General features: G+C 45.6%; 1 protein-coding gene and 1 pseudogene across 5 annotated transcripts in view; both read right to left on the minus strand.

The window, feature by feature from the left end:
* Atg7 (autophagy related 7) overlaps positions 1-16,709 on the minus strand; it is a 215,374-nt gene that overhangs the window by 102,415 nt on the left and 96,250 nt on the right. The window lies entirely within an intron of this gene.
* LOC147003856 (calmodulin-regulated spectrin-associated protein 1 pseudogene) lies at positions 11,986-15,408 on the minus strand (annotated as a pseudogene).

The following is a 16,709-nucleotide window of genomic DNA, read 5'->3' on the forward strand; positions in this document are numbered from 1 at the left end:
GTACTGAAAGTGCAGCAGAAGCCAGAGACATTGAACTAGAACAATGACTTCATTTGCAAGCAAAGAAGTGTGGACAAAAGTGTATACTATGGGACACACTGTAGCTTCTATAATGAGATTTTCTTTCTTTGTCTGGGAGGAGGCTGCAAGGGTGGAGGACAGGTATAAGGGGAGCAGGGAGATGAGTGAGATTGGGGTGTATGATGTGAAATTCACAAAGAACCAATAAAAAGTTAAAAAAGAAAATTAATAGCCTTCCTCTTTACCATTGACAAACATGCTGAGAAAGAAATCAGGGAAATGATTCCATTCATAACAATCTTTTTTTTTTTAACCCTTAGAATATAAACCTAACCAATAATGTGAAAGGCCTCTACAACAAAACCTTTAAAACACCGAAGAAAGAAACTAAGAAAGACTAGAAGACTTCTGTCCTCGCAAGCTCATGGATTCAAACAACTGATACTGTGAAAACAGTCACCACACAAAAGGCAACCTGCAGATTCAGTGCAATCAAATCAAAATCCCAGCACGCATCTTCACAAGAAATTGAAAAACAATCCTAAAATTCATAAAAAAGCAAGCACAGAGAAACAAACAAACAAAAACCAAAAAATGGAGCTGCCAAAGTCACACTGAACAAGAGGACCAATGCCAGGGACAGTGACACTCCTGGTGACAAGGTACACCGCAGAGCCACAGTAACAGAAACAGCGTGGTACTGGCACAGACAAGGACACCTAGGTCAAGGGAGCAGGATGGAACATCCAGACTTAGGTCCATGCAACTAAAACTGCATGATTGTTTTTTTTAAGATGCCAAAAATATACACTGGAGAAAGGACAGCATCTTCAACAAAGGGGCCTTAAACTTGGACATCTACTTGTCGAATAAAACTGGATCCAGTCGCTCACTTTGCACAAAAATCAGCTCAAGGGCCTCAATGTAAGACCTAGACACTCTGAAGCCTCTCGAGTAGTCAAGGCAGAGGCACAGGCAAAACCTTTTTGACTAGCAGATAAGATGACAGAGCAATAAACCTAAAATAACTATATAGCAAAAGATTCCATCAGCTGAGTGAAGAGGTAACCCACAAAGTGGGAGAAAATCTGCTAATTATATGTCTGACAGAGGTTTAGTATCTAGAATATGCAAAGAACTTAAGAAATTTAACATCATGGAAACAACCCAATTTTAAAAAATGTGCTACAGACCTGTGAGTATTTTTATAAGAATATAATTGACTACCAAAACATTTTAAAATGTGTTCCATATTATTAGTCATCAGGGAAATGCAAAACAAACAAACAAACAAACAAAACCAAAACCAAATAAAACCTCCAGGATTCCATCAAGAAAACAAATGACCACACATGGTGAGGATGCAGAGGATGTGAACAGGTGCTGCCACTATGGAGATCAGGGTGGGGTTTTCTCAAAAAAAAAAAAAAAAAACAAAAAAAAAAACCTAAAAGCAGAACTACTGCAAGACCGAGCTGTGCCTCTCCTGGCATACACCCGATACTGCATATCCTACTGCAGAGGTAATTGCTTACCGGTGTTCATCATGGCTCTATCCAGTAGCCAGCAAGGGGGATCAACTAGATGCCCATCAGTTGATGAGTGAATGACTACTAAAATTAGGAGAAGTCTCTTTCTGTTCTGGGCAGGTTACTGCAGAGACTCAAAACTGGCTAAAGTGCTGAGAATAAGTGACTAGCGTGTTTAGCCCTCTATGAGACATCTGTATGAATACTTCCCCTCAAGGCTCAGGGAATATCCTGGAAGAGCAGCCATGTGGTGGTTTGAGTGAGATGTGTTCATTTATCTGAACACTTGGTTCTCAAATGGCGGTGCAGTATGGGAAGTTTAGGGTATAGCCTTGTTGGAGGAGCTATGTAGCTGTAAGTGTTCCAGGAATGTGTAAAGACCCACACTTTCCAGTTACTCTGCTTTGTGCCGTAGTTGTGGTTCAAGGCCTGAGCTCTCATCATGCTGCTCTTGCCACATCCGCCTGCGGCCACACCTTCCACAGCGATGGGATGAACTCTAACCCTGTGGAATGGTAAGCCCCCCAAATCCTTCCTTCTCTAAGTTCCCTGGGTCATGGTGTTTTTATCACAGCAATAAGAAAGGAAACCTACAGGGAGGAAGGATTCCGAGAGCAGGAGGACTGAAGGAATGCAGTGAAATGCTGTCTGCTGCCATGACATGGCTACTGCAGTCACTGTAGCCATGGTTTCCTGCACAAGATCAAGTCACTCAACATTCCATCACGGATGGCAGAGGGACTCATGAGGCTCCACCCTTGCCAAGAAGCTATGGGCAACTGATGATGGCTGGACAAGGGGGGGTCATTTGCTCCCACTGGGGATTCGGCTGATGATAAGCTACCCAGGCTCCAGTGGGTTCCAGCGAGGTGCGTGCACTAATTGGACTCAGTGGGTCACAAGAAGATGATGAAGACAAAGACGACGAGACAGAGAAAAGAAGAAGAGGAGATAAGATGTAAGTATTGGGGCTGTATTTTTGCCAACTTGTCACAAACCGAGACCACACAAGCGTATTGATCTCAATCCACATGAAGGAGCTCCTAAGGTACACAAAGGATGACGGAAATGATCTGTTTTTCCATCATACTTCCTTATTACTCTCCCCCTGACTCAGTTTCTTCCTTCTTCTCTTTCTATATGATCTCGTGTCTGTCAGGGTGACCTTGAACTTCTGACCCCCTGACTCCTCCTGAATGCTAAGTTTATAGGCGTGTGTCACCACAACTGCTTTTGTGGTGCTAGGGATCCAACCCACGGATCACGTACACTAGGCCAGTGTTCTACTAACTGAGCCACACTCCAATGCCAGAAATTATTTTTCTGTTGAAAACTCTATCACTCAAAATACAGACAACTTGCTAGCAACACTATACAAGGACCTCTAACCTTAAATATGCTGGTAGAATACAGGAATGTGGCAAGCCAGGCCAGTCTAAGACTGTCTGAAAGCACTGGAAACGCATCAGAAGACCCCACTGACTCATTAGCTAAAATGAGCTCCTGAAATGAGACCATTCCTACACCTGATCTGAGCTACTGAATTCTCCCTGAGAACTATTTCTTTACTCAAAGGGCCACAGCCTGAGGCTCCCCTAGTTTGCACAGGCATACTGGGTAGTGTGGCCTTCATGCCTGCTTACTGAGTGTTTGTATGTGTGGCAACATTTGGTCTGAGACATGACTTCATTGTTATGGGCCTGGTAGCATGATGCCTCTCATGCTGGAAGCTACTGCCCGTGTCTATCAAAACAACGGCTGCTGTTTGGGAATTGGGCTTGCAGTGAAGGGAGGGCAGGAGATTTCCCAAAGAAGCCTGTTGGGACAGAGCCCTGTAGCAAGAGCAGTGAGATTCTCACTGAGCCGAGGCACAAACTTGCCATTCTAGACCTTCCAGGAGAAAGGCTGTTTCTCTTTAGTGGGGCAAACCACAGGAAGCTCCACAGACAGCCTTGGAGGGGAGGTGTGCACTCCCCAGGCCTGGGACTCTGCCAATCATGCTCCCACTGTGTTCTGGTCCCTGTGGTGCAATGATACGTCAACTTTATTTTCTTTTAAGAAACTCTCCCCAAATACCTGCCTCTCCACTCTACTCAAAATGAACTCAAAAAGACATCGTTTAATCAGTGCCAACATTAGAAGTGATGGGTGAGAGGCAGCTATACTGTTTCAAGTCAGTGCAGACCAGAAGCACCTGTGTTTTCCAAGAAGTGGCTTCTAGTCATATCAGCTGCATGTTCCTAAGCCTCCAAATGTTTGATTTAGGCTGAGAATGAACTAAAACAAAAGGGAACTATATGCTCTAACTCAAGGCAAAGCTTTAGACTTTCGTGGAGCATCTAACAAGCTGCTCTGCCCCTACAGTTTTCCTGAGCATGATGGGAAATATGACCAGGTAAAACCAACCCCTTTATTGCCCTTCAAAAGGTCAAGACCACTAAAGACAGCAGACAGTTTCCCTACTCAACCTAGCTGCTGACAGTTTCTAGGGGAATCTTACCCCGCCCCCAAAACAAGCACAGTGGCTAGCCTGATCACATTACTGTGGGCATAGGAGGCATTTAGACTGTAAGCTAGGAATCCAAGACCTCCATGCCATTTTCAAACCTAAAGTCCTTGATGTTGGACAGATGGGACAGCTTTCTTGCTAGTCATCTCATGGGGCACTAAAAAGGACATAGAGATAGCATCCGTCAATGCTACTGAAGGACCTAAGGAGGGCAAGATAAATCAGGGGCCACTCTCACCCTTGTGGGCACTGACCTGCCCCCACCAGTTTACAGCCACAACAGCAGGCATGAGCAAGGGCCCCCGGACTTCCAAATAGTAGTGGAACAGGGAAACACAGTCATGCAACTGCCACACTGTCTCCTGTCCCTGCTTCACAGAGACCAGAGATTCAGCAGGCAGGTCACATGTGAGTGACTCCTTCACGGTTTCTGTTAGCTCAGCTTAAGTCCAGGCACCTACAAAGTCACTATGGGGACAGCAGAGACAGCACTGTCCCCACCATCACTTTCTCAGGAGTACCAAACTGCAGCTGTATGGAGGTTAATAGTTAAACCCCAAGCTACGGACTCCCAAGAAATGGACAGAAACAGACTTTGATACCCTAGGGGTTGCAATCTGCTCCCTCCTAAGTAAGCTCCATTGTTTTGGGAAAGAATGGTTCACCCTTTTTGTTTCTGTCCTCTTCTAAAGACTTCTAAAGATGAGACTTTACATTGCAAATGACAAAATGAGAGTATGAGAGAGAGAGAGGGGGGGTGGGAGGGGGAGAGAGAGAGGGAGGGGGGAAGGGGTCACCCAATTTTTGTTCAGTGGAGCCATAAAGACACTTATCCAGCCCCAGTGTATGATGGCAGGCACGCAGGCTCTAACTTGGCCATTGAAAAAGCATGTTAACTCTTTTATATCAGAGGAAGACTATCTCAGGAAGTCTGAGCCATGCCTCCAGGGTCATACGTGGCCACATGGTGTACTTGTGAGGGGCAACTCTCATCTTGACGCCTTGGCTATATAGTCGTCTGGTGGCATTTAATGGTATAGTATGTGGTACTCAAATCCAGCTCCAGGGGTCCAGCATAAGCTTTTTATCTATCTAAGTTGGTGTCTATGTGTCACCTGTGCACACCCTTTTGTAGACTGGAATCATATCCAGATTGTCTAGAATACTGACAAGACCCACATGCTAGGCACAGGGTGCTTACAATTCTGTGTAAACAGAACAAGGGTGGAGAAAAGCCTGTGTACCTTTAGCCCAGACTAATTCTCTTCCAGATACTTCCAGTGTGTGATCAGTTGGCTTCTCGGAAGTGGAGCCATCTCTTTAAATATAAAACTGTTTTAAAGAAAATTGCCCATTCTGTTTATTTACAGTGTACAGTCTCAAATTCCTGAGAGTCAGGATGGATGCCCTTGAGATTGAGGCAGGCCTGGTCTAACAAGACTCTACCTTAGAACAAACTGTTGAGGAGCTGAGATCTGGGTCAGTGATTACATGCACTTACTGTGGCCTCCCTTAACCCAGCCTGGAACTTGCTTGCTCAAGGGTGGAGCTACCGGCTCATTCGTCCTGCCACGCCTACTGCTGGAACCTGCCTTTGCTGCCTGGAGGCACACACGTGTTCGCCCTGCTACTGGACCCTGAGTTACTTGGCGGGATATTGGGTTCCCTCCCCCTTCCTTTATAACTGAGTGTCTGGAAATAGTAAAATTGAGCCTTGATCAGAATGTTTGTTGTCTTGGCTCCATTGTTTCTTCCGCCCTGTCTAGATTCCTCTCTTTTCAGTTCGAACTGATATTCTCAGTTGAACCATTCGTGTTGTGGACTGCGGGCAGGCCACAACAGTTGGCGCCAGAACTGGGACCTGAAGAATGGCAGAGGGATGCTAAGAGAAACGACTGCTGTGTGGAGCTCCACAAGAAAGGAAAGGATCTTCGTATTGGAGGAGCATCGGAGCAACGGACAGGTACACATGCTAGCGCTAGCCTAAAATTTCAGTTTTGTAAAGTGTTGCTGAGGATGCAGTAGGATACGAATCAAGTTTGAATCAGTGCTGACCCAACACTGTTTCTGCTTGGGGTCAGTAGTTCGTTAATCGGAACTAGATACGGAGACAGGCGGTGTGCCGCAGCTTTTTAGAAAGCTGCTTAGGTGGAAGAAGGAAGGGTTTAAAGTCATGGATCAGGCGGTTGTTTTTAGTTTTCAGGAGTTGCTTCAGGCCAAAGGAGTAAGGCTTGAAGTACAATTAGTAAGAAATTTTTTAGATAAGATAGATAGCTGTTGTCCATGGTTCAAAGAAGAAGAAACGATAGATTGTGGAACCTGGGAGAAAGTTGGTGAGGCCTTGAATATCACTCAGACAGATAATTTTACCCTAGGTCTCTGGGCTCTTGTAAATGATGCTATAAAAGATGCAACTTTTCCAGGGCTAAATCGCCCTCAGGCGGAACTTGTGGTATCTCAGGAGGAGTGCCTATCAGAGAAGGCCTCCTCAGAAAAAGATCTTCTTAACTCAAAAATTGATAAATGTGGAAACTCTGATGATGGACTGTATTTTAACAAAAATCACTCAGATAGAGGAATTGCCCATTACCTTAATGAGAATTGGTCCTCTTGCGAATCTCCCGCTTCACCTATAGTCACCACTTCGGGAGGTGCTACTCATAGGGACACACAGCTAAGCGAGTTAGAGTTTGAGATTAAGCTTCAGAGGCTGAGTCTCTTAAGATATTTCTAGTTTAGATAATGATTAATGTGGTTCCTATCCTAAATAGTAAAATTTAAGATAAGATATAAAGCAATGCCTCTTTATTAAAGCGTTAAAGCTTGCTTTAATAGGTATTCATAGGTATTAATTGATATCCAAACTTCGTAATATGATAGTAATGCTTCTAATATTGATTTTAACAGTGATAAATTGTTTTAAACATAGGTTTTGCTTTCCCAAAGTTGTAGATATTATCCTAACCTTGCACAAAAACTTAAAAATTATGGTTAAAACTGCCATTGTTCCATTGACTGCAGCTTGCAGTTTGATTGCAAATTTAAGATTAATGCTCAGATTAAAAAGTATTTTACCTTTGAGTCAATACAGGGCTCTGGGCAGCCCCAGAGCGGCTTGTGGCCCTTTCTTTTGTTTTGCAAACAATGCCTAAAAAAGTTTTTCCCTGTGTTCAAGAAAATTTCTTTTTAACAGTGTTACAGATCTATTCAGATGTTTAAAATAATGCTTAAAGTCAAAGATTTTTGCTTCTAGTAAACTGGTAATCACTAGAAAATTTTGCCTCTACGTATGGCTAATATAGCTTTACATTATGTAAGAAAAATGTTTATTGTTTCTGCTTCTTTACAAGAAGCCAAAAGTTTTAATCTTTCAGTATATATTGTTTCCTAAGTGGAAAGTATTTTATTAACTAATGCTTCTCAAGGGAAGTTTACCTTAAATCCTTGCTCTCACCCAAAAGATTCAGAGACTGTATATTCAGACTTAGTAAAATTAGTCATTTAATAGAGTCATAATGATTTTTCACTCTTCTTCAGTGTGACCAGCCATTCTAACTCAATCTTAGACTGGTCTAATATTCAGTTCAATTATTAGAGATTCCTATATTCTAAATTACCTAGCAAAGTTAATTCAGAGCATTTCCCCCAAGGTCACCAAAGGCTCATCTTGCCTTCACCTTATTTGTCCTAAACTTTTTGCAAACTGACATTAAAGGTCAGTCTGCAGCGGAACGCCACTGGCACCCAGTTACTTCTAATTCTTATGCATTGGTAAAATGGAAGGACGCCCTGACTAATAAATGGAAGGGTCCAGATCCAGTTCTAATCTGGGGAAGAGGCTCGGTTTGTGTTTTTTCACGAGATGAAGATGGAGCACGGTGGCTACCAGAGAGATTAATTCGTCAGGTAAACACAGATTCTGTCTCTTCTCGTAAGTATCATTCTAAAGACTAAAATTCCTCTTGTGCTTAGAATTCAACTGGGAGTGGAAGCTCCCAAAAAACTGTTTTCCTCTGAGCCAATTCCCCTACAGGAGGCCGGAGATTAGCTTTAGTTTTACAATTTGCATCTAAATAAAGTACCTTGACTTCTCCAAACAGAAAATGTACAGTGCTACACTCTCATTGTTTAGATTTCTTCCTTTTCTCAAGCAGGTCAATCTACATTCTCCAGTTCTCCGCCCCTAAGAGCAAACAGGTGGTACTGCTAATCTCCCTTCCAAGGACATCCCAGCATGTGGTTTTCAGTCTAAGATAAGATTTAGATTTACCAGGAGAGCTAGGGAAGTAGAAATTTCATATATATTTACAGAGATTAGTTCTTATTTTGATAGAGATGGGCTTAGTCCCTTAGCTGGCCTCTGGCTTTTCACCCTTGCTGTTACTGCAAGGTGTCCTTAGTTCCTCAGGCTATTGGGAATAACAGGGATGAAGAGGAAAGACTTTCAGCTCCTATTTTAACCAAAATTAATGGTGTTAATACTGACATAATTCTTGTCTAGGCCTTGCTAAATCTGAGGTTGACAAGTCTCATATAGAGACCGTGCATAACTCAGAACTGCGCTACTGATTCATAATCATATGAATACAGTATGGGTACCGCTTGGCGCAGGAGATTACTGCGGAGGGAAGGTCCAGCTTGACCGTTTCTGAGTTCCCTGTGCGACACACCTGATTTGAAAGAGGTTGGTATCTGATTCCAGCTAAAAACCAAAAATACTTAAGGCTCTGCCTCCCCTCCCCAAAAGATACCAAGAGCCACAGATGTGAGTTGTTATAACACTCACGGGAGGAATCAGGTCAATGTCCACCCAAGTCAAGGTTAAAGGCCCACTCATCTATGGATGAAAAGAATCATTTGATCACCTCTGTTAAGCATTGCCTATTTAAACTTAATTAATAGGGGGGAGAGAGGTTGGAGACCTTACTGTCGTAAGGGCAAGCCCTTCACTGCCTCCCACCCAAATAAAAAAGCCAACTGGCCTTGTACTAAAGAGCTGGTCTTACCCCTTCTCACTGTTTCCCCTGCCTGTCACCCAAAATTGCGGAGGATTATCAGCTCAGTGTTATTCTAAATTTGTTTAGTTAAACTCAGCCAGGGTTCCAATGCCCTACTTAAAATACAAACAGGTAGCTACCTATTCAGCACTAATTAGCATTATAAAGTCAGAGCCTATTCTGTTGTTAGTGGTTTACTAGGATAATAAAGACAGTCTTAGCCAAATACAGTTTACCATTAGAAAAGTTAGGGAATCCCACGGAAACAGGTTTTTTCTTTAGCCCTAAGAACTCAGGCAGAACTATTGAACATAGATAATTTTTCTGCCTCAGGCCACCCCCTTTTTTGTTTGTTTGTTTGTTTGCTTTGTTAACTAATGGGAGGAGATGTGGCCTCCCTTCCCCCAGCCTGGAACTTGCTTGCTCAAGGGTGGAGCTACCGGCTCATTCGTCCTGCCACGCCTACTGCTGGAACCTGCCTTTGCTGCCTGGAGGCACACATGTGTTCGTCCTGCTACTGGACCCTGAGTTACTTGGCGGGATATTGGGTTCCCTCCCCCTTCCTTTATAACTGAGTGTCTGGAAATAGTAAAATTGAGCCTTGATCAGAATGTTTGTTGTCTTGGCTCCATTGTTTCTTCTGCCCTGTCTAGATTCCTCTCTTTTCAGTTCGAACTGCCATTCTCAGTTGAACCGTTCGTGTTGTGGACTGCGGGCAGGCCGCAACAACTTACTGCTCTTCCTAAAGACCCAGACTCAGTTCTAGCATCCATTACAGTAGCTAACAGCTGCTTGTAACTCCAGGGGAGCCAATACCCACTTCTAGCCACCACAGGCAACAGGCACACACTTGGTGCACATACATATAGCTGGCATTCATATATAATGTACACACACACACATGCCAGGGCACTCCGGTGGAGTCAGCTTGTGAGGCAGAAATGCCAAAAAGCTGCTCATGAGAAATGAATTTCTAGGACTCTCCTCCTGGAAGTCTGACGAAAGTCAGCTCTCCAGTTTGGGTCAGTTTGACAGGCGAAAAGCCTGGAAGCTGTTCATGAGGATAAGAGTTCCATGGAAATTCCCCTCCCGGAGGTTTGGCGTTTTCTCCTAACCCATAATAATCAAATTTCCACTGAGTTAGTCTAATGTATAGATTCACGTGCACTCTATTTAGTATTACCTTAATGTAATGCCTTTTAAGATTGATTCTAACATAGCTAAAGCTTTTTCCCAGTGTTCTTAGATCCCAGATAGCAACAAGGAGTTTAACCTATTCAGTAACTAATTAAGCACTACCATAAAACAATAAAGCACTAGCCATTAATTCAGTTGTCTACAGAAAGAGTCTGAAATTCTCACTGAGATAAAAATTCTTATTACAGACTACATTCCATGCCAAGAGCAAATTAATATACTATACTGATATATGGGAATTCTCCAGACATAGAAAGAATTAACAAGGCCTAAGAATTCCAAGGTTCATGACACTACTTTATTCCTGAAGCCAGGCAAGAGTTTATACCCCCCCTAGCCCAATTAACGCTGGGGTGTGAAACTCTTGCCTGGCACAGGGCTGATCCTAGGCAGGGTGATAATCTCTAAAGTAAATATTTATCTGGTTCCTTTTGAAGTCACTCCTCTTGCACTTGGAAAACTTCAATGTGCCCTATTCTGTTACTCTGTATTATAAAAGGTCTGAGTCTCCATCAGAAAATTACATTCAGATTCAACACCTCTCTTGTGTGTGTGTCTGTCTGTCACTCCGTCCTAAGCTTTGCCCACCTACTCTAGAGAACCGTTTTACGCAGTCACGGGACCCAGAGGGTCTGCAGCACACACACACACACATACACGTTTGAATTGTTTTCTTTGAGACAGGGTCTTACTATGTAGCCCTGGCAGGCCTGCAACTGGCTATGTAAACTAAGATTGGTCTCCAATTTGCAGAGAACCACCTGTCTCTGCCTTCAGAGAGCTGAGATTAAGGCAAATACCACCACATCTAGCTAAAAAAAGTATATTTCTAATTAAAAATAAATAACCTACGCTTGAATGTCAAGAATTCACCACTTTGTTACTTAGTGGTTAAGTAACCACTTAGATTACTAAGGGGACTACCCCATGAACCCAGGGACATTTCCTCAAGTACTTGTCTGGAGTCTTGAGCTGGCCAGGCCCAGCTGGAACATGTACACAGTCTCTCTCAGGGAGTGCCTGTAAGGGTCCCTGAGTGGCCAACCCCTTGCAGAGCTGGGCAGGTTGGCACAGGTCTCATTTCCCCTTGTGTTCTGGTACCTGTGGGAAGAAGGTACAGGGCATAAGGAGCAGAGGGTACTGCTGTGTAATGGGAATTCTTCCTGCTCCACTGAACCAGGAAACCATGTGTGTTTCTCTTTTTCAAAGATACTACTTTTCTTTTCTTTTTTCTTTCTTTTTTTTCCAGAATCTTAGAACTGGATATAAAGGTTGGCAGTAGACACGGTCAATAAATATCATACAATTTCTAAAATGAAAAAGATTTCCCATACGAGCTTCTTTTATGAAGACATTCAAACACCCTGACCCAAACAAGCCTTGGCCCTATAATCATGCACGATTACAGCTGGCCAACATGGGGCATCAGGCAATGTTCACAGGGGTGAAGGGAGGCCAGAGAGCAGATCACATTTAACTTATTCTGAAGAACTTCAAGTGAGGGGCCCACAGGCCAGGATCTCAATCCATGGTGTCCCTTATTCTGAGGATCTCAGTGGTCAGCAGGGCCACAGCAGCCATGCCCATGAAAGCACAGGACTCACTCCTGCATGTGTCATGCCCAGCATCCATATGTGCAGGGGTGAGAGCATCTTCTCTGTTCTCTAGGAACCTCTGTAGAAAACTGTCCATGGCTCATCACACTTTGTACCAAGTAGGTGAAAATAATAAATAGGGATGCCGTAAGCACAACCTCAGAGTCCTGGTTGCCGTGGTCACTTATAAGTCTGGGTCTTCTTTGGCACTGTGGGCTGCTTGGGCTGCCACAAGTGGTTATGGATCGTGACAGCACCCACGCTGACCGACATGGTCTTGGCTGGGATCAGGTTAAACTGCTTTCAGTCTGAGCTGTATTTATATAGTTTGTCAATCATTTTCTTGGTGATGTTTTTTGGCCCCATGCCAGTGAGTTTGTAGATTTCTTCAATGTCGGGTTGGTTGCAGTAAAGTGCCCTGAACTGGCAGCCTGCATCTCGGAACAGAATGATATAGTGGTTGGCACCACACTTCTCCAACTCCTCCAATATTGAATTCTTGTGAGGTTCATTCACTTTTCCAGCCAGACAGCAGTGAGATATGGCACTGTGAATAATTGGTTTGTTTGATTTGCTATTGGGCTCCTTGAAGAGTTTAGGACCTGTGTACTCAGCCACAGAGGCCAAAGAGGAAGCTGCTGATGCAGTCTCCCAGTCTCGGTCTGTGCTCTGACTGGGGTTGTGGCTCAGGATAGATAGGTAAGGCTTCCAGTGATTCAACTCGGTGAGGAGGTGTGCCCCGAGTGAATGCTCTCAGGCTCTGCTGTCGCTGCAGACGCCAAGGATAGGCTGGAGCCAGAGTGAGCTTGGCCCAAGTCATCTGGGGTGGAAGAGCACTTGGCGCCAGAGTCACTCTAAGACCCCTGGTGAACTGACTTTGGCGGAGGCCTTTAGGCTTTGATTTAGGTTTGCCAAGTCCTTGCTCCTCCAAGGCCTGCTGCTGCTTCCTCTGCAAGTATTCCTGGTTAATGAGCTCTTGCCTTGCCTTCTCCTCCTCCTTCTGTAGTTAGCCTTATACCGGGCTTCATCTCGCTTGAGCTCCACTTCTGCCTCCAGCAGTCACATCTACCTCACCAACAATGTCCTCGAGGAGCGCAGTAGAAATCACTCTGCTTCTTTCCATCGTGCAGAGTAGCTGGGTCCCTGGGCTTATGTAGCTGGACAAATGCTACATCCTGAGCGTCACTGAGATCTCTCTGCTCTTCTTTGACAAGGAACCCTTCGGTTTTACAAGTGCCATCATCCAAGTCCTCCCCATTGTGCTGTGGGAATTCCTTCGTGAAGTGCTCAGGTTTCAGTGGCCGTGGGGCACCATCAGCCTTTCCTTTCTTTACCACATGCAGAAAGGCTGCCTTGCCTAGCTTCAGATGCTGCCGTGCAGACAGTGCCTCCATCTTTTTCTTCTAGGCTTCAATAGCTCTGCGCTTTTCCTCCCGCTGCATGTGCAGTTGCACCAGCAGAAGCCAGCAGGCTGGCAGGGCCCTTGCTGTGCCTGCCTGGACTCTGCTCCCTCTTCTGGCGCCACGTTGTCAGAGGGGCTGGGCAGCTTCCGGGTGCATCAGGGGTGGTCTTCTGGGAGCTGCTGATAGCACTGCTAGACTTGGTCTCACAGCTGTTGAGCCCCTGGAGCTTCCTTTCGGCAAAGCTGGTCATCTTTACACTTCCATGCTGCTGAGCTGAGAAGTGGTGCTCAGTCACGGGCTTGAGCGGCCGCTGGCATCATCCTTGTCTTCATGTTCCTTCACTTTCATACCCCCCTGTAGTTTGGCTGACTCTTCCTCACCAGCATAACTGGGGATAACCACAGGGTGGTCCTCACCAATAAAACCCTGCTCTGTATCCTCTACGTCTACCACACCAGAGTCGGAGTCTTGCCTCAAGATGGTCCAGGGCTCTGACTCGTGGGAGCTAGGACTCTGTGAACTAACGTACCACCTCCTCTCATCTTCCTTAGCCCTGCCTACATGGAGAAAGAAACCATCAGCAGCCTGCCCCTGAGGTAATGGATCAAATCTATTCAGGGCCAGAGGCTGTTCTTCCCTTGTAGCTTCTGCTGACTGCGGTCATACTTCTGCAAGATCAGGGGTTCTAAGTAAAAATTGTCAGGTTTATTCTCCAAAGTGTCTGTCTGTCTCTGGGAAGATCTGATAACTTGCTACCAAGCCTGGGGCCTGAGGTGAGATCCTAGGAATCTCTGGGGAAGGAGGAGACACATCTGTCCTGATGATGGCTACAAGCTCTTCCTCCTCCTCCTCCTCCTCCTCCTCTTCCTCCTCCTCCTCCTCAATGTTGACACTGCTCAGGAGGCTTTTCCAGCTCCTTTGGCCTTTCCAGCTGAAGGATGGGGTTGGTTCTGTGGGTCAGGTGGATAATGTTAGATGCCAAACTATCTTTGCTGATAGAGCCAGCTAAGCTGACACTGTCACCAGAACTGGGATCCACATCACAACTTGCTGCATGATGGAGAGCAAATGATGTTGACTGTGATGCAGGCCTGTTCTTTTGTTTGTTTTTGTTTTTTTAATCTGTCCATGCTCCTGCTGCACCTTGTGGCTGACCATCAACCCGAGTTAAAGATTTCGATCTGTGTCGCTGATCAGGAATTTCCTCTGCCTGTGACACTTTTTGCTGTTTCTGTCTCAGTGGCAACAAAGGATGGTACGGACTAAATGTGGAAGCTCCTTTCCCAAGACACTCAGGTTCTTCCGATTGGAGGTGGTACCGATGATTGCTTTCGGTGAGAGGCTGGGTGGATGGTGGCAGGTCAGCAGGGCTCATGTCAGCAGGGCTGCCAAGGAAGCTGCGTGCGGTTGCGTTGGAGATGGGGACAGGAGGCCAGCTGCTCTTCTGCTGTAATTCTGTTTTAGCATCCTTCGACTCTTGAATATCTCGGGGCTGAACAAAATCTGGTTTGACGTTCTCAAACCACCAGAAGAGCTCATCGATAAAAATCATACTGTTTGGCTTCAGCACTAGGGGAGCATACAGCATATCCTCCAGGGTGAGACAGAAACACTTGTTCAGATGCTCATTGGAAAACTCCCTCAGAAGCCGGATGTTATACAGGCTGTCAGCCATTGATGGTACCTCCCTCAGACAGATATCATCCAGTTTCATCTGCTCTGGGCAATCATAGTGAACCACGGCTAAGAGAGTGGCGCCATCACTGCCGTCTCTCATCAAGTCCTCCAACAATGGAGAGTAGGGTGACTGCCTAGCAGAGAGGTGCGCTCTCGCCCATAACGGACCTTTTGATGAGTGGGACTTTCCAGTGGTTGCTGTTTTAATTTAATTTCTTTCTCTGTTCTCTCTCCTATTTTAAGATTTACCTTATTGATCCGGAATACCATGGCATCCTCGAGGTGATAAGGAAGTTCTTTTGAGGTGTGGAATGTAGAAAAGCGCTTGACACTGGTCACCACCTTCTCAATGCTGATCATCTCCACAGTATAGCCCATCATCAGGGCATCCACCATCGCCCTGTGGCCACTCAATAGGTGCCTGGCTGAGGTCAGCATCTGTCACAGGGTATCATCACTCTCCATCACATAGATGCCCTTCTGGGACAGGGCCTGGATGACAGACTGGTGTCCTTGCAAGGTAGCCCCCTGGTCCCCTTTTAGGATGAGGCTGCAGACGCGGCAATACAGCTCACTGGACAGGAGAAGCTTAATAACAGGTGGCTTAATGTGCTCCTGCTCATACTGGTTGATGTAAAAGGTCTTGAAGATCCTCGGGGATGTTGTCTAGGCCATAGGCCTTAGCACAGATCCACTGCAGGTTGGCGGCGATATTGGCCCACACCGTGTCCTAGCGGTCCAGCCGCATCAGGTCAGCGCCCCTCGGGGGCGCCTCCATCCTCCTGCAGACTTCCATGGCAGAGCGACCGCCCCGCGTCCACCATCTGCAGACAAAGGCCCGGCCGCAACAAAGACGCCACCGCCCTCCCTTACTTCAAGGCCGCCGCCACCCAGGCTGCTGCTGTAGGCTGTAGGGCGCCGAGAAGAGGGCCGGGCAGGCGGCGGCCGGCAAGCGCCAGCCAAGGAAGGCGCAGGCAGGCGCAGGTGTGAGCACAGGCCTGGGGGTGGCGGCCAAAACTACTTTTCATAAGTATTCCTTTTCATTTTTTTATTTTTATACCTGACTTATATGATACTGGGAATCAAAGCCAGCCTGCAAATGTGTGTAAGGCAAACACTCTACCTTCTGAGCTATACCAGTCATGTATGTGTATGTGCAATGTGTGTGTAATGTGTATATGTGCAATGTGTGTGTAATGTGCAATGCGCCACTCTGGCAAATGCATGTGGAGACAGGAGACAACCTTGGGTATTGGGTCTTGTACCTTCCAGCTTGAGACAGTGTCTTGTTTTTTCCTGTGTATACCTGGCTAGCTGCCTCTCATGCTTCCAAAAAAATTTTTTTTTGTCTCTACTTCCTACATTCTGAGATCGTGGACGCACACCACATCCTGGCTTTTATGTGACCTCTTGAGGATTCTCTGTCAGATCCTCATGCTTACACTCAGCAAAGGCTTTTTACCAGGGTGCCTCTCTTCAGCACCTCACTTAATTTTTTAAAATATATGCTCACATGATTGAATTGGTTCTCTATGTCAGTCAGATGAAGTGAAACTAATGATTAGAGTCAGGATACAGGCATAGCTGCAGTTTTACAGAGTAAAGAATAACCGCCGCTCTTTAAAGGGCACTGATGCTGTGTTAAGATCCATGACTGGGATGCTTGGGAGCTTGTAAGCAGAACACGGCACTGCCCTCAAACCCCACCTCTATCATTTCTTCCTCTAAGGTCCTTCAAGAAGCTGATGTCAAAAGGATCAGGAGAAGCCCAGGCATAGCTC

This window comes from Mus caroli, unplaced genomic scaffold, assembly GCF_978045245.1.
Source record: "Mus caroli unplaced genomic scaffold, Mus_caroli_1 scaffold_7, whole genome shotgun sequence".
NCBI lineage: Eukaryota > Metazoa > Chordata > Mammalia > Rodentia > Muridae > Mus > Mus caroli.